Source organism: Mastigoproctus giganteus, chromosome 4, assembly GCF_048544385.1.
Source record: "Mastigoproctus giganteus isolate SK-2022 chromosome 4, ASM4854438v1, whole genome shotgun sequence".
Classification (NCBI taxonomy): Eukaryota; Metazoa; Arthropoda; class Arachnida; order Uropygi; family Thelyphonidae; genus Mastigoproctus; species Mastigoproctus giganteus.
Window position 1 is genome coordinate 101,907,310 of NC_143578.1, and position 17,551 is coordinate 101,924,860.

At 35.7% G+C, this 17,551-nt stretch overlaps 1 protein-coding gene across 4 annotated transcripts in view; it reads right to left on the bottom strand.

Annotated features, from left to right (window-relative positions):
- The window catches only part of LOC150086955 (tyrosine-protein phosphatase 69D-like), an 823,111-nt gene that overhangs the window by 565,178 nt on the left and 240,382 nt on the right, over window positions 1–17,551 (bottom strand). The gene's annotated exons all lie outside the window — the stretch shown is intronic.

Here is a 17,551-nt window from a genome sequence, read left to right on the forward strand (position 1 = left end):
GATGGCTATGGGCAGGACAGTCACAAGAAAGTTCAAAGTCGGCCAAAAGTAACAACATTCCATCCCCCTATCCAGCTCTAGCGGCGAGGCAACTCTTTCTATCGATCTCTCAGCGGCCGCAGAAACGCCTGTTTCAAGGCAATCTGTATGCAGAAGGCTTCAGGAAAAGGGACTTTTTGGCACTCCATGGTTCGTGTTTCCTTCACCATCTCTCACAGAACTTGGTGGAGAAAACACAGTCTCTGGAACAGCGCCGCATCCAAGCGCGTTCCAATCGTTCAGTAGAATGGCGTTTCTGACATCCTAGAGCCCCTCCCCCATGAAAAAAAAATGGATACAAAAGAAATATTGTTTTATGCACGAAACTTGCCCAAATTGGCGCATCATTTCAATGCTACCTAAAATAAAAGTTTCTCGCATCATCGACAGGATTCGAACCTGGTTCGGCAAGAAGGCTGATTATATCCACTGTGCTACTCGAGAGGGCTTTCCGGATCCAGCATTACTCTGAAACCAAGCGATGAGCCAAGGGCCAACGTTTTCTTTACACGAGTCAAGGTTCACTCTTCGAACTGATCCTTGATGTCTTCTTCTCTGGAGAGAACGAGGATCACGCTTCCATCTCTCGAGCAGAAATCTAAATTATAATCCCGAACATAAATTTTATTAAATAAAACTGAAGTACGCACTTTAAAGACTTGCTCCTCTCGAGCCTTCTAAGATTATTTTGCGTGCGGTTATCAAGGTTACTAAGCTTGGCCACCACTGCTATAGTCGATAGTATTGCTGCTCTGATATCAAAACTTATTGATGAAGAAAAGGGGTATCAACGTACGTTGTCCCAAAAAGATCAGAATAAATAATTCAGTTGGTAGAAAAAGAGGCAACTACGTTTCGACATTGATAAATATAAAGTTCTGCCGCTGGGGAAAAGTAACTGTACGAAACCTTGGAATCCGGATAATTTATTGTACTTATTGCACAGAATTCAGACCAGAAATGTTTCATGTTACGCATCATTTTTCAGCTTTGCAATTAGTGACGGTCCTTTTGTCTGATGCAATTCAAATTTAACACAAATTTGATTATGTTTACATTAAAAAAAATTATATTAAATTTTATTTGCTGAAGATAGTTAGGAAGAAACAAAAACCTGTAGTTTAGAAGGAACAGTTATCATCTTAATATTAAATACAGTATTATATTCTCAGCGGTTAATTACTACTGAAGTTGCTAGTTTTTTCTTTTCATGTTTGTATATTTGTTTATTTTTAAATATTATCTACCGATAGTATACAAGAAAATGGTTTTGTAAGCGTTTACTAAAAGTTATTTAATTTTTTTTAAATTATGAAATAAGATGTAATATTTATTTTCAAATTCTCAAAAGTTTTATTTCTTCTCTTTAGATTCATGTACATATATTCGCACGTTTCTGACGCACTAGCAAATAAGGCAAGGATCATAACAACAACAAAGAACATTTAACTCTTCCCGCAGGTGCCAATCCAGTTGAGCTTTGAATTTCTAAGCAGTAATTAACAACTTAGTGGAAAAAGTAATTAAAGCAACGAACTTCTTCCCTATTTCGGATAATGGGAATAGCTAATTAGACCGTGCGCAGAAAGATCCAGGAGACTATCTTACTTGGGCGAACTAAAAAAAAAAGTTGACTTTGACCTCAGGATTATCACTTCTGTAATGCCACCTGATTTACGAATGAACAGTAGCACACTAATCACTCAATTTTATCAAAATAATAATTAGCTAATTCATGCAAAAACAGATAAAACAAATAATTTCAAAATCCAGAACTTAATATTCCTGAAACGAGCCGATTATCTCCAACAACGTAGTGCATATTTTATTAATCAGTGTTCCGTTGTTTTGTTAAATTTTCCACTTTCCAGCCCTGTTTACTTCCATTTTAAGAAATTATGTGAAGAAGTGAGGACAAAAATGATTTTAAAGCAATAGTTTTTCATATAAATAGTTACAGAGGAAAATTTTCTTCATTCTTTATGCAAACAGTGCCCCTTTCCTATTTACTGAATAGCGTTCTTATCAGGTTGAAGAGTGAACATAGCACAGTGCTCTCTGTATAACTGTACTGCAATTCGTAAGATTCTCAACTAATCAAGAAGAAAGTATCATGAGTTCTGACATTAGTATAATAAGCGGAATTATAACCTAATAACGAATTTTATCCCTATTAGACTATAAAAGTCCAATAATAAGCAAGGATACGGCTTTCTAGTGAGCTGAACCCCAAGAGAAATCAACTGGATAAACTATGCAGGTAGTCTTTCAGCAGAGTTTGTAGTATATTAGAAAGAATATATACTATCTCAATTCGTGTCTGTGTGTACCACCGCCTTTAATGTCTGAAAACGAGTCTGCAGAGAAGAGTTGTTCTCAGGTCCATAGTCCCTGCTGCTGTTGCATTATAGGTTGTTTGGATTACTGATTGTATGGTTTACCAAATAACTCATTGTTCGTTCTACCGTGGCGAAGTAATGAATCGATCAAGCAAGGAGGAGGTATACCCATGTGACACCAAATGAGGCCATCAAGTTTCGCTGAGATAATTTGGTCAGATCTTCAAAATTGAGTTATGCCATTTTCTTTAGAAGTAATTTTCACTGCGAGATATACAGGTGAAAGAAAGTAATAGAAACACGTTTTTACAAGTATAGAGAACATGTTTCTGGTGCTTACTTCGCTATTATATTATGCGGTTCGTACGGTACAGTCGAATTGTAACTGTTATTGAAAAAACTGTGATGCTTAAAATCAGGAAATTGCGGAAGAAAATTCTTTCGGAGAAGATCTTTGATCATCCCTTGAAACGGGCCAAAGAATATTGTGAAACTGAAGAGGAGCATGGATTGAGCAATAATAATCCAATTCTTTGTAATATGTAAACTGAACAGTCACTGTTTAGGGCCACAGAATAATGTAAAGTAACTTGTAGTTGCATACGTTTAAATAATGATTCTTAATTTACAAGATATTCATTTGTTTCATATTTGAAATTTCACCATTGGACAGCAAATCGCTAATAGAATGTAACGCTCATTCAAGTTTTATACTTAAAAGATTCTACTGTTTATTCTCCAGACCTTTGAAATTAATGACATTATTGTAAATTACTGTGCTATTCAAGGTGTCATTAACAGTGCTAACTTGAGATTTCATTCTGATATGCGCGAGATGAAATTTTGGCGTGCTACCAATTATTAAAATATCAGACATTGGTTTATCCTTTATGATGTACACAAGATCGTGTTAGGATGGAAGCCAGTGCATCCGGGTGGAGGGGGGGGAAGAATTCTGTGTTTCTGTACGACCCAAGGATGAAGCGTCGAAGTATGCAATGGGCTTCAAAATCATCAGAAAGACCCAAAACGTTTCCTTTACTGAAGTCCAGGGCCAAGGCGATATTAATCATGGTTTTCGACAAACAGGATGCGATTCACAAGAAACTGAATTTTTACTTGGTGGGAGAAAGTCAGTGCTGTTTTGTACAGGTGCTTCGAAGACTATTTAAGCGCAATTCTCGGATTAGTCGCCATTTCGAGAAAAAGGCAGCGGGTTCTTGTTTCACGACAATGCTCCCCCCATTCCGCACTTGTTGTAAAGACATTTTTAATGAAACATGGTATTGTGCAAAACCCCACTCTCCCGATCTAGCGCCAGTGGACTTCTTACTCTCTCTCTCTCTCTCTCTCAAGGTGAAAACTGCTCTCAAAGGAAAGAGATTTTAGAACGTTGAGGTCATAAAGAAAAACGTAAACTGAACATGATCTCTTCGGGTGCCTTCTCTGAGTTTTTTAAAAACTTTTAGAACTGTGTCGTTGACTGTTGAATCATGTTGTTGTTCAACGTAAACCTGCATCTAGGGTGTTTCTGGCTGCTGTTTATTTTTGGAACTGGATTAGATCAAATTTCCATATTTATATTTAGATCCATACGTTTCAGTAGCGGCTTGTATAATTTCTGCGTCATCCATAATTTCATTTCACAACAAATTGTCACCATAAATTCACTGTTGTATGTATTCTTGCAGTAAATATTCGTTACTTTCAATTTGTCTGAAATCTGTTAATAAACTACCATCTTCATTATTTTATTATTTTTCAGGACTTTCATTAGTGTATGTAACCCTCGGGCAAAGTTTTCTTCAAGATTTAGTAAATTTTTATCTTGGAATTTCATTGCACATACAGTGACCTTTGATATATCTTGGATATTAATGATTCTAGAAGACCTTCAACTCGTGTTTTCTATTTTTTTTTTAAACAGAATTCAAAAATTCTCCTATACAGCCTCTTTAAACATTAAAGAACTCCTTGATCTATAGGCTGGATCAAGGAGTTACAGACTGTTTATGTCCCGTTCTTTAAATTAGGTTGTAAAGGAGCGTTATCCAGAAAGAGAATAAATAGCCTTTTCCGATAGCTGCCTGTAGCAGTGGTACTGTTTGCAGGCGGCTACCGTGATTCTCTCTTTTGATTTTTTTTTTTGTAAACTGATACAGACTTCACTTTTCTTGCCATCGCTTTTGTAGGTAATATCTTATAATTTAGATCTATTTCGTCCATATGGTACATTTGTTCGCCAGTCAATTTTTCTCTGTCGATAAATGACCTTAAATCTTCGAACAGCAGGTTGATCAGCGGATAATTTTTCACTAAAAATACTCAAGTACTTGGATACCATGCTTTTTTTTTTCAACGTCCAATCCATCCGTCACTTGCTGTAAAACTTTCTGCATCATCAATCTTTTGATGTAGGGTCATGGTCTTTATTCGAGTATGGGTGTACTGATTGGAATTCCGTGTCATCTTTCTTGCATAAACCACAGCCATAATGCATTGTCTACAATCTTTAATTTTGGTTTCTTTAAAGTAAAGTAAGAAATTAATGACCCTTGTGAAAAATTAGTGAAAAATCCTTCTCGATTTTAAAGAATTTTCCCCAAAATTCTCTTCCACACTTAATTCAACAGCAACGTTTTTTTAGCGACTAGTCTTTATTGAGTCTTGCCAAACTCAATAAAGGCGTAAATTATCAACAATGTTTAATTAAATTGCATGGTATAATTACAATGCTCACATATATAGGGTGTTTTTAAATTACACCAAAAAACTTACAGGGCAGTTCGGTGAACTAAAAACAAGTAAAAAAGTTCGCATAAGCATGTATCAGATTCTAAACAGTTGCAGAGTTATGGCTGTCTGAATGTTTATTGAATGCTTGTTTGAAAAACGGGTCAGCTGATTTGAATGGTAAAAAAACAGCAAAACTAATTAAGCAATAAAGAAGAGCAGCCACGTACCTAGTATGATCAAAGAGTTGGTCGGTTAAGAAATCTACTTAAATGACATTCACCTTGAAAGAGACCAAACCAAAGGGTGACGTTTTTGCGTATTGTTTTTTAGTAAACCAAGTTATTTCCTACAGAGATCTGTACCTTGTTTAGGTTGTAGGGTTGTCAGTCTCATTCCACAACAGCTAAAACCAAGGTCTATTCTGCCATGTGGACAACAAAAGGGAGCTTATCGGAAGTAGACAAACTGTTGTCTCAACTATTAATCGACGCCCAATTCCATTTACATCTACAGTATAGCCTTCTGTATTTAAAACCTACATCCAAATAATGTTTGAATTGCAATATTGGATCGTCGGGCCGCCAAACAGAATCTCTGGCAATCCTTTGACCATCTCCAAAGCTATACTTCGAACAAACCTTATCTAACATGGGAACACGTCGTTATGAAAAATAATGTCCAAACTTCAGCTAAAGTACTAATTGGAAAAGCAAATGTACTTCAAATACACAGACCCTGCTAGATATCAAGAAGATTAAGAGAACGAGAAGGCGAGAACCAAATTGGCCAATTTTCCCCACATCAACAATGCAGAATGTAAACTTCTACCCAGGTTCTTTCCATGTAATACTAGTGTGATATTCAATAAAATGAGCACCCCCTCGTCCGATCTTAGCTTTTTCCATCCGGAAAAAAGTTACAAATCTCCTGGCTTATCGCCTATCTGGGTATACTCTTGTTATAAAATAACTGAAAGAACAATAACAAAATAAACAATCACTGTGTTTGTGTGTGCGTTAAAGTAAAGGAGAGTTGAGAAAAAAAGTAGGAATATAAATGAATTCCTACTTTTCTTTAAAAAAACACAAAAAACTGTGATATTATGACAACCAGAGAACCAACTCATCTGCCTGTGTGTAATGTGTCCATAAACTGAGCGTGTTCTCTGGTCGATTTGCCTGTTTTGCTGGACGAAAAACCCGAGTTTCGGTTGAGAACCTTGCTATTCATGCCTGAGACAGACTAATACTAATTCAGCTACGTTATGAAAAAAATCCATAAACGCACATAACATCATTGACAGGATTTGAACCCAGACCTTTTCCATCCGGTGTGGGGAGGGCGGTGATTATAATCACTGTGTTATCCACGCGGACAATCTCAATTGACTGAAAAATGGAACATATATACATGCTTGGTGCACCTATGATGGTAACATATTGAGATGAAGGAACATGCAAGATATCGCGAATACTGGAATGGATGTGCACCACGTTTGAAATATATGGACGCATATGCGAGTACTAACAGTGAGCACATTGTACTGAAGTCAAAAATAAGAGTAAAACGTAATATTCAGACCAAGTATTCAATAGACACATAGAATTATATATTGAATACAGGTAGTTAAAGTCAACCGAAACTTTGAATTACAAAATTTTTAATCTTCAGAGGACATAATTATAAAGGTCAGACTTCCGATGGTGGACTGTGGTTTGAGTTTACTTTATGCAACAAAGCTGATACGAAGGCGATTTTAAAAGTGAGGTAACGGATGTTTTGGCGGAGAAACTGTTCCTTTAATAATAAAACTCGTCTCATGAATAAAGGTGCACATGTGATATTTCATCTCTTCTTGTTAAAGGATGCGTCTGTTTTTTTTTTGACAATACCAAAATGATTGCCCTATTGGAAACATGGACAAATGAGGAATTTTACTCAGTTATTCGATTTCTGAATGCCATCGACCATGTCCATGAAACAAGTCTGGTTTTGGTACAATTAGTTCAAACAAGGTCGAACACTGTCGTTTGCGCACAACAATAGTTATCAGTGGAAGTACTTGCCTCTTCTGCCTTTCTTCTGTTCGGCCGTTTAAAAAAAAAAACATCTAACAGAGAGAACCGATTCAGTGATGTCAATGAAGTTAAACGGTACACGAAACTTAGTTTAACAGGAATGTACTAGGATTTTATGACAAAGTACGCCTATACCCTGACATTAGGGGACAAATGTCTAAATGTGATCAGTGGATAAGTCGAAAAGTGGTGCGCTGATTGTCTTCAAAAATGCATCGTCTTAGCTTCGCTCATCTGCTATCTTAGTTTCAAAACAACTACTATCTTAGTTTTCAAACAGTTCTCATAACTGCGATTTGTAGCAGTGGGAGGTAAACTGTGGTCTGCTGACAATTCCATTGCTAATCCCGTGGGGATCCGCGAAAAACTGGCCATTATGCGCCTCCCTAATGAGTTACATAAAGAGAAAACAAAATGCCGAAGATAAGATCTCGATTGTCATACTAATTCTGAGAGGTAAGGTCTTGAATCGAGACGTTTTACCATTTAGCTTTTCTGGAAGCCAAGATACAAGCGGACTGTGCACAGACAAATAAAGTTTTAATTTTATTTTTTTAAATCTTTGAAACGTGGAAGGGCAAAGTTTGAAAGTGAGTTAGAAATCTTGGCCGATTTTTGCAGATCGCAATGTTTTATTGCTAAGAGCAATAACGTACAATGATATTTTAATTTAGTGATCTTCCTGTATGAAAAAAAAATCATATTAGGGTTACTTGAAAACAATCTCATCTACCCATTTGTCGATTTTCCTGTTTTGCTGGATGAAAAATCCAAGTTTACGGGGATGGGAGTGGGGAACTTTGTTATCCTTGCCTGATACCGACTAACTTAGCTACAGAGTGAAAAAGTTCCCATTCGAAACGATACCTTTTTCACTCAGTCTGGGGAGGATGGCGATTATTACCATGGTGTTAGCTGCGAGGGGTCCGCCGGTATAGCCAGTAACCAAAATGGGTCTGTAGCCGAAAACGCTTGAGTGATACTGATTAACAGCATAGTCCTGGAAATTCAAAATGAATCCCATTTCTCGTATAAGATTTTAGTTCTGAATATGAGTGACGAGGAATCATTCAAATTACAAAATAGCACGGAAAATTTGCAGAGACTATGTAGTAACAGTACGCCATTTCACCTGGTTAAATATTCACGTTGGTATTTTAAACATACGTTATTCTGAAGAAATTCAGCAAAAATCTTGCAAATATATCATTAAGAAATCATTAAGAGCATCACGTAATAAAAAAGATTCATAACGAAAGATCTCAATTTCCACTGATTAAACTACTATGTCGAAAATAAAAGTTTTACTTCAATTTTTATGTTCACGTTATTAGTAACATTACACAATTCTGAAGAATAAAACAATAAAACGTAATGTATCCTTGGAATTTTGATGATCCTTTTTATCCTTTTATCCTTTTTTTCTTCCTATCAAATGTACGGAAATAGGAAGTTCGTGTTGTTATGCAGAGCCACAAGCACGTTGGCACTCCGAATCCATTGAATATTTTTCCAATATGAGGGTATTTTTCCTCTAACCTTATAGTTTGTTCCGAGAACAAAACATTTCATACTATACTTAATGACATTGAGTTTTTACTATGATGGGATACCGTCGAAATAGTCTTAATATAGTCTATATATCGAATTTCCCATTTCCATATTCTTGTATTTCCTTCAGTACTCGCATCACACAGAAATTCGCTGATGCTATTTTGTTGATGAAAGCACTCGGCATTCACCTTGTATACTGTAAAAACTGAAGTAAAATGGAATTTTCCAACAGCAGTCGATGTGATGGCAAAGGTCATTCACGTCAGAACTGCATGGCTAGCAGTAGTGTGGACGTGAGTATTAGGCAATAATCGCAACTTACGAGACCAGTGAGGAAATGGAAGTACAGTATAAGGTATTGCATTTGGAAGCAGCTACAGAAAATACGAGTGTCTCATGGTCACCCCACAGTTGGCTCTTATTATCTCTTGTTTATGCTACTTTATAACCCTCCGACTAAACTAATAGAAATGAGAAATATAGAAATTCATATTTAAAATGGGCAGTAGCTTATCTTAAATTTGCACGGAATACGTTATATTACTTGGATCGCTAGTATTATATAATAATAAACGAATTCGCGAAATATATTACCTAAAATACACACACTGGTTCACAAAAACATTTTAGATATTAAAAACTTATTTATTCTTGATTTTTCAGCTTAACTAACTAAAAGGTATTCACGGGTTCTTATCACAGAAATTCATGAAGTTTTTATTGAGATCACACTTCCTGAAATAATAATTCCTTTCTGCAACTTTTCTGAGGAGAAGCTATTTTTCAAGGGGAAGCTACAAGGAACTCGAGTGGAAAAAGGATGAACATAGTGCAGTAACACGAACATAGCAATGCCCTGTAGTTTCTCCTTGAAAATATGAGGCATAAACGGCCGAATTCCATCTTCTATTCTTTCTCAGGTATTCGCAATTAATCATTTTACTCTCTCTGGTCATTGTGGCATTCCAGGAAATGAAAGTGCTGATATTGCCGCTAAACATCCTCAACCCACTTTCTCACAACATCCTCAACCCACTTTCTCACAACATCCTCAACCCACTTTCTCACAACATCCTCAACCCACTTTCTCACATCCTCAGGTTCCTTACACTGATTATAAGTCTGTTATACGCACGCACAACATGCTACAACAACTGGTCACAGATCTGGAAAAGTAACACCAACAATAAACTTTACCAGATAAAACATGAACCAAAGCTGTTGCTCTCTAGCTTCCGACGAAATAGAAGAGAGGAAGTGGCATTGGCAAGACACAGAATTGGACACACTCATCAAACACATCTCTTCCTACAATTGGGGAAAAAATCCACCTCGGTGTTCATCCTGTCAGTCCCAACTTACGGTCCGTCATTTTCTGGTTGATTGTCCATTACATTCAACCATCCGCTCTAACACTTTTCAATCTCTCTCCACATTGAACATCTCTCATGATTTATCTCACTTCATAGGAAATTAAGCAAACAAAGAAGAACTTTTAATGTATCTAAAATATATTCACCTATATAGGAGAATATAATTTAAAATCTATAGCTATAAACCTGTAAATAAACAATGAATAGACACAATTTGGCCTGAGTAGCCCTTGTGTCGTTAAGCCCAATACCAACAACAACACTCTCTGTCTCTAATTTTTTAATCCGTTCTCGCGATAGCACAGTGGTTATAATCACCACCTACCCACATCGGCTGGAAAATGCCCGGGTTCGAATCCGGAACTTTTATGGGCTTTTTCAATCTATGGCTTAGTTAAATGGTCTCAGTCGAGGATTGCAAGGTTTTTCCTCCCGTAAACGCGGGCTCTTCATCCAGCAAAACAGGCAAAGTAACCAGTGAACATACACAAATTATGGATATAATACATATGAGTGGATGCAGTTGTTCTTCGGCAACCCTAATATGACTCCCCCAGACAAGGAGACATATCGTTTCATTGGATTTTCATGAGTTCTTACCTCTGAAAAATTTCTTTCATTCTTTATAGATTTTTATTTTTGAAAAACCAGAATGAATGGAACGTTAAACCTGCAAACAGGCATACCGAATGACTGATTTTGGGCTTTTTCTTCTTTTTCTGCATATAGACGGATTTTATTTTACTACCATTAAAAAATTTCCAGTTGTATTTCCTGCCTGGTCGGTATCGACAAGAATATTGTTTGTATTTCACTCCTGACCTCTAAAAAAGGTCTATTATAATTTATAACAAATACTAATATAATTTATCTGCATATTTTAAAATTTACTGAAAATTTCTATAATTTTACAATATACAATAGTGAGCATATTATATAGAATGGTATACTAGAAGTAATTCGTACACAAAACATCTCATTGCCTGTTAAATTATAATGGAACTGAATAATAGAAAGTATTTTTGATATGATATTATGTAAATCTGCACGTGAGCAACAAGGGCCTTCGGATTGTTACTTAATCATTAATCTCGGCTAGAGAGTAGTTCAACTTAAAAAGGAAATGAAACACCAGCATTGAAAAAATAAATTAAAAATAAAGCATTACGAAATAATTGAAAATGATGAAACAAATTCACGTAGATAAACGTAGATTCATGTAAATAATGGAAGGCTTGGGTATTTGTTTAAAAATTAAGACTGTTTTGTGCTTGCAGTAGTTGCTTTCAAAATTGGCTTTTTTATTCAGGGTAATTTTCCTCATTAGTTTAAATTAAGCTTCTTATTAATGTATATTGTAATGATTACTGTTCCATTTCCACTTCCTTTTAAGTTAATTCCCAGGCCAAGACATTAGATAGACAGTCAATCATTAGATATTTTTTCATAGAGGAAAAAAAATATTTCAATGTCGCAGAAGCAGAGTCTATTTTCAGGTAATTAGCTTTTGTTGCAAAGAATATTTGATTTTATTTTAAGAGAGGCGAATAGATTTCCCAAAATTGCTTAATAGCGTGGATAGAGATGGATTTTATTTTTGCTTAATGTTAAGTTGTAAAGATAAGAATTAAAAGTTTGCACAGAGTCTGAAAAAGTGGCGTTTTAGATAACTTCTTATATTCTTAATAAAGGTCTGCCATTATTATTAGTTTTTAATATTTTATCTTGGCATCCGCAATGGAAAAAAATGTCTTAATGACTGAACGATTGAAAATTAAGAGAATACATAAAAAGCAAGGGAAAAATGAAACTAAAAAGATTTAAAGATTAACCAATCTGAGAAAAATCTTTGAAAGATCAATGGATTTAAAACGCATGCTTATGTACCTGAACTCCAGTAAGAAATCATTTATCGTGAATTAAATTTAGACGATTATCTTTGCATTTTATGCTATAACTTAAAATTAAATAACATGCTATGTAGTAAGGGGGTTTAATTCGCTTTAAGACTTTTATGCAGTTCTGCTTATAGTGGATTGGTTTGCTTAAGAAAACAATCAGTACATTAGTAGAAATTGGACGCGAGAAGTTTCTACAATGACTACGGTTTGCTTAAAGAAAGTTGGGAGGATAAATTACCTTCTCGGATGATTCCTTTTGTTGAAAGGACACTAACATATGTTAGCTTCTAATGGAGAATGTTCGCGGCTCTTTAGAAAAACTACATTTAAGCTCTTAGTTATTTGGAGAGTTGCCAGTGCTTTAGGAAGTCTGTTTTTGATCAAAGTAGTGTTAATTATACTTTCAGTAATTAACTCTGAAGAAGTAATTAAGATAAAGGGGTTGTTATCTCGTGTTTAAATCTGCCTATCCGACTTCTGGTCAGAAGCAGAAGGTCTTTCATGCAGCATATGGCAATCTAATCGCAGTTGTCTGGTTTATTTCACGACATGCGTGTTCTTGAAAGAAGGTCCTGGTTGTATGTTTGCCCCAGTGTACACGAGGAGGAGGGAAAGTCAAGGTGAAAGCGTATTAAATCAACTAGTTAGCTACCACAAGTGCAAAATTATCATTACGTTTCAGTGAATGAGAATGCTGTGAATAGATCTGAAGCGACAACGTCGATTAAGATTTATGAAGTGCATTAAAAATTCAGTTATATCAAACATTCATGCCAGTAATTATATTACTTAAAGTTAATATAAACTTAAAATGATCGAAGTAAATAAATAGCTCGGATTACCATAAGAAAATCAGTTTTCCAGCTTAAAAATTATCTTTTTAAACGCGACCTTCAAATTGTTTGAAGCAATGATAACAATTTTTATTAGTAAAATTGAGTTATAGATCCATAATAGTCCATTACATGAACAATAATAATTAAAGAAGCAAGAAAAAAACAGTATTAAAAAAAATGCGTCAATAGAGAAGAGGTTCACAGAAATAATGAAAATCTCTTTCACGGGGAATGTACAGAAAAAGAGGAGAGAGACAGATGGGACATTTCGTTTTGGAAAGCTAAAGCTATTATAATTTCATATTGAAAGCTTATTTATAAGGAAAGACCGCTATAACAGTACCGAGGGATTGTGTGTTTTCAGTTGGCGAGTATATGGACTAACAGTGAGACCTAGGGACTTTGAGCGGGGTGTGACTGTTGGTATTAGACGTTGTTGTATTTTGGGTTTGGGGGGGGCAAAAGCTGCTTTGGCTATAATGCACCTGTTATTTTACTGTCATCATGCCCAAGTTTATATTAATTATGATTCGTAAAGTTTACTTATTTGAGAAAAGTAAAAATGTCATTAATGTTTGATTTGTCTCCTAATAATTTGCTGCAGAGTTAGCGTGTAAGATGTAGATCTTAAAATATAATAGATATATCTATTTAGCTAGAATAAGAAAAGTTCGGGGGGAGTAATGGAGCAAGTGTCCACTCGGTATCGGACTTCTCTGTGGTCTAAGGGGAGAAAGTCGTGAGTTTGCGGATTTAAGTGGGAGTAGATTTTTCGTTGTTCGGAGTTCACATCTCGTGGTAGCAAGATGAAGAAGAAAAAATGGGTAAGAGAAAGGGACGCGAGTAACTGCGGACTGAAAGTGATGATGTTTTTTTGGAAGTATGGAAGAGTGGGAAACATGTGCGTTGAAAGTTTAAGCTTAAGGTAAACGTGCAAGAAAGAAAGCCTGGTACAGCATCGGAAGGCAGTAATAGGGTGATCGGCGTCCCTGGCAACGTAATCGCAAGCTGTACCTCCGAAGTTTTGTCTTGTAAGAGCCTACACTTGTAGACACAAGTATAGCCAGTTGTGCAGATATGTGAGCCAGGAAAAGAAAGAAATCCTGTCCGCCACTAAGGAAAGCAGAGTGCCCAAGAAATGGAAGAAAACCTGAACGCAAGGACTCATAATCTAGCTTTGTAAGGAATCGAGTGATAGTCCTTTTAAAAAAGGGCCATTCCTGTTGTATTAGGCAAGTTAGTTACCAAGGTTGAGATAATTTGTTATGAATGCAAATGATTATGAAATAACTTAAAGGGAGTAAAGAGGGATGACTAAGATGGTAACTTGAGAGTAACTAAAGTAGAACGAGTGATTTATAGTGAATATTACTGAGGTAAGAGGACATCAGTTGCAATATACTTCATGTGTTAAAAGGTTAGAAAAAAAAAACATATATAGAAAGAGTAATAAGAGTTGGAATGAGTTTTACTGATGTAAGTGATAAAAATTGGCAATGAAAGGTAATGATTGAGTAATCATTGATGATTCATAATAAGTAAGATACAACTGATACAAACTGATGTTAATAATTTGTAAATTGAGAATAGTTGATGATGTTTTGTACTATAGTATGGTTTATATATATAGAAATTGATATGCATATATGTAGTTTGTTTTTTTATAAATGTATATAATGTTCATTAAAGGTTTGTAAATTTATTGAAAAAAATGTGTGTCTAATGTTCTGCTAACACCCGCTTTACACACCCTAGAATCTAGAATTTTCTATGAATTGCAGTTAGATTTGCGTTTTGTGGGGTGGGCTTGTGACTTCAGTAGGGTGGAGGTCTAAGAAAAACTCAACAAAAACAGAACCCCCACAAGCGGATCATGTGACAGTACACATGACTGAAAGGCTGTTTGTCGAGCATTATGATAAGATGGACATTCGATGAAAATATGCTTTAATGTCATTTGAGAACAGCATCTGTGACACTGGGAAGGATCACCAGGTAGCAACGTCTGAACGCCATTTTCTACTTGAACATCGTTGCCCAAAAGGGGCATTCCTTTCTGTTCACAGTTTATCCATCTGGTAACGGCAGCATTCGGCAAGATAATGCGTAGTGCCACAAGATACCGATCGTTTGGAAATGGTTTCAGCACCATTAGGGTGATTTTACCTCTGTCCTTCTCAGTCATCGGATCTCAACTCGACTGAGTATCTGTGGGATGAGGTGGAACGAGCTGCTCGCAGCAGGACTCTGTCACCGTCTCATATGAAACTGGGAGATGCTGTTGGGACAGCATCGGCTAGAATCCCTTTGAAATTCTTTTTGGTAGCTCGTAGAGCACGTCTCGACGACGAAGTTTTAATTTTAATTAGTTACGTGTATCTAATAAACTGGCTGTTAAATGTATATGCTAATGAGGAGCAGATCCTATTGCAAAGACGTGTCAAAAAAGTATTTAATTTGAAAAATTTGAGTATCGTAATGTGTTAATCAATACATAGTTCGCCCTTGCCAATCTGAACAGACATCAGCACGACTGAGAATAATATCTGTATGTGAGAGCAAAAACGCTCTAAGATCACGAAATCTAGAAACCACGCACACGAAGGGAATCCTGGAGAAGGAGGGGGCGGTGACCATTTGGGTGGTTTTTTTATTATTTGAATGCATTAATTCTATCTTGAGTTATTAACATTTTAATTCGTATCTTCTATAAGAGGGCTGTCAATCGATAATGATCCACTGATAGAAGTCATAAATTAAATGTTTTTCTCAAAAACTAAACGGATTATATTTTCTAATTATCATTTGCAATTCACGAAAGTTTTTAATTAATTTCCTTGGAGAACATATTTGGAGATATCAATGTTTTACATGGGTAAATGAAACATGATCAATTGACAAATACAATAAACCTTGCTTGCAAAACTTACAAAGGTAGGGAAAAAACTGTAAATCGAGTTGCTCTGAAAAACTGTAATAATGGTTAAGCAACTTGCCGGAATGTCCCGTAATACTTTTAATAAATTGGCTAATTACTATACACCCACACAGAAATTATTATAAGTAATTGTGATTACAGAGAACCACGCAAGACTAGTACTTCGGCTGATTAAACACAATTTATTAAATAAGGTCTTCGCGTAATAGACGGGTATATGTACGAAGTTTACAATTTCTGAAAAAATTACCGCTGCAATATTCGAAAAATCTTCTTCAATTTATTGAAGTTAGAGTAAGTGACATCCCTAAATAATCCTAATTTAATTTTGTTTGTTTGCTTCATAAACTGCCAAGTTCCCATTTGCAAGATGCCACAGATTATGAAAGCGATGACTACGATTGTCTACGAGGAAAATTCCTCCACCTTTATAAGAAAAGTAGCAAGTAATATGTAAACAAATTATATTAAAATTTAAAGATCAAATATTACATTTTGCTTTGTTTCTCTTGCATTACAGATCACTGTGGTTAGGATTTGGTTTTTATTTTAAGAAAATGAGAAGAAAGAATAGCTTATCTAGATTAGTTTAAGAAACCCAAAAATTTAAAAATTATATAGGAAAGAGAACTAAATGCACGTAGATGGCAAGGGTTACCTACGACCAGATAACTGAGCTTCAACCAAAACCTCATCTATCAGATGTGAGCAGTGAATTTTTCCAACTCCTTGAAAAATCTTCAAATCAATCGCGAAGACCTAAAAACAATTATAAATACTTCTACAGTAATTTAAACAGATTCCCGCTGTTTATAGTGTAAGTCTGCAACTTGTACATTTTGAATTTATTGGTTCACCTATATAGCCTGTATATAATCCTGCAGGTGGCAACACCCCAAAATCACGGACTCAATATCTTGTCAAACTCGTACCAAAAGAAAAGAATCCAGACAAATCAAACTGATTATGGGCCAATCTCCATAAATAGCAGCCTCTTCAAAATTTTTGAGAAAGCAATCAGACCAAGCGTGATTTGATCTATCATTTCTTTAATCATACACCTCACCACCTTCATACAGCAATTTGCAAAAGATCAACATCTACTGCCCTTCTGGAGACATTCATAATTCAGTGTTCTTTCTCTACGACAAGTCCCAACCAGATATTACGTTCCTTGATCTAGTTGCGGGCCGTCCTGAGTGTGCAAGGGTGCACTGCACCCGGGCGCCACATACTCTAGGAACGTCCATGCCTTGATCTGTAAATATGGTCGACTTGCTCTCTGACTATTGATCAGAATAAGTTCAGCACTTGTGAAGTATACAAAAAACAGATTTTGAAAATTTTTTGTGAGTTTAGGCAACTGTTAAAACCAAGAAACCAAAATTGGTAATTCCACACCACGCAATCTTATTTCCAACAGAAAAAAAAAAAAAACAAAAAACAATAGTATGTTGTTTAATATGTCTGTCACACCTCCAAAATTAAAATAATCTTTATGTTAATTGTAAGCAGGTTTGAAAAGAAAAACCAGTTTTCTGTATAGGGATCAAAATTATGTGAAACTCCTAGTCAACAGGATACCAAGAAGAGATGAATAAACGCATTTTCATTCATTTGAAATGCAACAGAACTTCGCTGTTCAAACTTCAATCATCCGTATAAAATTTTTCTGAAGCCATACTTCTTTCTCGGGTCAGACGCTCCAGCATACGCTGAAAGAACTCTGCATCCTCCACAGGGCCTTATTAATATTA